The sequence below is a fragment of the Octopus bimaculoides genome, chromosome 4, assembly GCF_001194135.2.
Source record: "Octopus bimaculoides isolate UCB-OBI-ISO-001 chromosome 4, ASM119413v2, whole genome shotgun sequence".
Classification (NCBI taxonomy): Eukaryota; Metazoa; Mollusca; class Cephalopoda; order Octopoda; family Octopodidae; genus Octopus; species Octopus bimaculoides.
The window spans coordinates 61820737-61824783 of record NC_068984.1 but is presented as its reverse complement, the minus strand read 5'-3'; the positions used below and the strand labels follow the sequence as shown (position 1 = coordinate 61824783).

The 4047-nt window shown below is 34.3% G+C and overlaps 1 long non-coding RNA gene across 1 annotated transcript in view; it reads right to left on the bottom strand.

Annotated features, from left to right (window-relative positions):
* Positions 1–3720, bottom strand: part of LOC106876627 (uncharacterized) — a 13327-nt gene extending 9607 nt beyond the window's left edge. The window contains exon 1 of the long non-coding RNA XR_001410271.2: positions 3558–3720. This is a non-coding gene — a long non-coding RNA (uncharacterized LOC106876627). The remainder of the gene's footprint in view (positions 1–3557) is intronic.
* Between the last annotated feature and the right edge of the window lie 327 nt (positions 3721–4047).

The window sequence follows — 4047 nt, the reverse complement described above, 5'->3', positions numbered from 1 at the left end:
TATTATATATATATATATATATATATATATATACACGCACACTCCTGAGTAACCGATCTGCAATTCCTAAGCTCGCAAACCTTATTATTTATTATAACGCATAAGATGAGGTTTTTGACATCTGCTTTCGCCCTTTCCGTCATTTCTGTTTCCATCTTCCAATTCCACTCACGGGAGTTGAGTCAATACTTCCAGCATCCCTTACAGTGGAAACTGAAGTCGAAGTCATGTGGTTGGAACCAAGCTCTTTGCCACATAGTCGGACGCACCCCTATATATATAACTGATAAATGCCAACACGCCATTAAAGCACGATTCCTCATAATTTAGATGTTTAAATCATACAAATCAATTACATTAGAATCAACAATGAATTACTTCGTCTTAATTTTTTTTTTTAATATCATTGATATATTAATATTACAATTTGAAATTGGTGAAAAAACACACTCAGAAATACAGTATTAATAAAAGTTTAGCTTTAATACGTTAATGGATTATGAGTTATTAGTTAAAAATTCTCTTATGTAAAAAATGTAAATTACCTATATATGTGTATATTGTAGCTACTCAATGATATTGAAAGAAAAATCTTAAATATGTATTTTAATTTCAGTTGAATAAATATTCCTACACATGACCTCAATGTTATGTGCCCAGTTCATGCAACGAGTTATATTTATTTGTTGAAGTGATTTTCATAAATATTATATTTGTACAAATTGTCAGACTGGAAATAATTTGTGCTTAGTTTTAAATTGTTTTACTGGGTAGCTGCTACATGAAGTGTTGTTCTGTGTACTATTAGTAAAGCAAATATTTTCGTATGATAAATTTAATGTACATATAACTCTTCCCGTTAGCAAAGACCAGTCAGTTTCCAACTTCTAAAATATACGCTTCGAATCTGAGTAGACTGGATTGTTGAATACGACTTGCTATAATTCTTCGACCTGCTACTTACACAAATTAGTTCAATGTTATGAGTAAGCATTTTTCAGATTCCGTGTGACAAATATTATTTATTTAAAATATGCATTAAAATAAATTACTATGCTTATGCGTATGTGTGTATACTACAGGCACACACACACACACACACATACACACAACACACACTACACACTCTCATATATATATATGTGTGTGTGTGTGTGTAGAAAGGTCGGACAAAATAATGGAAACACCTTAAAATTTCGCACAATCTTATTTTCATATAGGGAGGACTGCCTTTGGCAGTAATTACAGCTTGAATTCTATGAGGTATAGACTCGTACAAAGTTTGAATTCTTCCCAAAGGAATTTTTGTCCATTCTTCAGCTAAAACAGTCTCCACTTCTTGTAGTGATGATGGTCGAGCATATCGATTCTTACATGTTTTTCTAAAATGCACCATAAATATTCAATAATATTGAGATCTGGCGACTGTGGTGCCAGATAAGATGTTCAACTTCACTAGAATTTTGAACATTCAATAAAAACTTTACCGGAGTGAATTGGTGCATTATCATCCTGAAAGATTGTGTTTCCCTCCGAAAACAGCTCCGCAGCCATAAGATGAATTTGATCAGATAAAATGCTTAGTCTTGACTATTAATTCTGCTATGAAGGGAAAACATTGTCCCGGCGGATTTCCAAGATATACCCCCGCCCCAGATAATCACAGATCCTCCTCCATGTTTTAAAGTTGGAAGAAGGCTTTCTGGATCAAATGATTCTTTTCGGTGTCTCCACACGTATACTCGGCCGGTGGTTTAAAATAAGGTAAAGGATTACTCTTCCGAGAAAATAACATTATTCCACTGATCTAGGGACCAATTCTGTAGGTTTTTACGCCACTCTAAATGCTTTGCAACGCTTGTTTTTCAAAATAGTGGTTTTCCGATTGCAGCACTCCCGTGAAATCCAGCTTTGTGCAGCTCCCGGCGAACAGTTTTTGTGGAAACTGGATTCTCCAGGTGGTCATTAAGCTCTGCAGTAATTTTGGGAGCTGTACTCTTGTGATCCTTTCTAACGATTCGCTGTCTCTACCTGAAAGTTTTGGTTTTCTTCTGGAGTCTTGTTTCGAAGAGGTGGTTTACCCTTTTTTCTCAAAGGCTGTCATGATACACCAAATACTTGGGCTGTTTTCGTTACGTTAGAGCATGTCATACGAGAACCAACAATTTGATCTCGTTGAAAGTCCGATAGATCTGTTCCTTTTGATGAATTTTAATTACCGTTTTCAGATGATATTTCAAATGAAACAGCAATTTTAGCAAAACATATTAAGCAACAGTAATAGTAAATCAAAAAACAAAAATAAACAAGCTTTTCATGGTTTTAGGTTTTATCGGTATTTCAAAATAATGATGCTATGATGCTAGCTGTTTCCATTATTTTGTCCAACCCTTGTACATACATAGACATATAGTCATACTTACAAGCGCGTACCTCGATAACACGAGAGCGAACACACAAATCATTAATGCTTTTCTTAAGTCTGAGACTGAACTGATTGACATTTATTATCTTATAAATATGGTGTGTGCAGCCGGTGGGATCTCTCAAGGATGTTGTGGGCCTCAGATGAGCTGTGTTTAGATTTAATACGCGTTTGGATTTAAAGCATATACTAGCATTGTAGTGAGTTTTTGGTCTCTTGGATGCCAATGTTGCTATATTAGGAACGTTCGAACGGAGAGATGTTAGCTATGATTGCTAACCCTAGCATCATTTGCTACGTCGGGAGTTTAACCATCCAGTTAACCCACAAATGGGTAAAATACAATTTGATAGATTGTTATGTGCTGTGATTATGCTTTTCACATGGTAGTCAAGGAGAAACTATCATCATGCTTGCAGTGTAGAATGCTTGCTGTGTTAATGTGAGTAGATCAGAATTGACACGATGCCGTCAGTTCCCAAGTAGATGGTTCATTTACTAGGAAGATTAAGAAAGACTGAACACCTGCTTAGAAGCACTGTGAAATCAGTGTCCCGTGACCTAATTCTCTGAATATATAGGAGGAAAAATGATATAATGAAGACTTGAAATGCATTAGGTTGATAGAGTGTAGGGAAAGGTGCTGTCCTAAGATGGAACCAAGCAAGATACATTTTAACCAAGTGAGCAGAGATAAATGAATCTCAGAATGGGAAAATTTAGCTGGCAGCTTCTTATAACATACAGGTTATGGTGAAACTCTCATATGATATGTTATTTCATCAAACGTTTTGTGTAGAATAGCTATTTATTTAACACAACTTGTACAACTTGGTTGTCAAATGTTAGAAGGGTCCTTTTAAAACACGTTGAATATGATAAAAGTCCTGCTATATAAATAAATAGCATTTCACTACAATAGGAACATTTGGTGTTGAGGAAAGTAGTAATATATTGAATTTAGTTTTAGAAATCTATAATAATCAAAAACAATTTACGAATATTCACTCGGCATTGAACGAAGCTTCAGAATACATAATCTTTAAATTACACTACACAAACAGATGAGAATAATGCTGCTTTGGAAAGTGATTTTAGTGTAAGTGGCTACTCATTAATTAAATATAATTACCTTTTCCATGCATATTTCAATTCATGTCCAAAATGAAATATGAAAATCATTTGTGTGTTTCGTGCCTAACAATACTTTGATAATGGTCAGTTTAAAGTAAAGTACATCACTGTTTAAAGACGACAGAACGGTATTATGACGTAAACTCATTGAATGAAACTGATTCACTGAATTATAATGAGCAACAATGAAACAACAATGTGATGTTTCATTATTTTCTAATAGTTAAGCAGTCAGAAACTACGAGTTCGATTTTACACAGAAATTAATCATTATGTTCCGTGTGATAACAATGTAACTGTAATGCACAAGCGTTTTCATAGGAAGTCAAGTTCTCATAAAGCAGAATGTTATGAATGCTGCATATAATGTATCTAAGTGATATTTCAGAGAGCGGAACAGAAACGAAACAACGTAACAGCGGAGAGACGACAAATATGTCTTTTATTCTGAGGGAATATTTATTATAAAGCTTTTGAGAATGAAATCA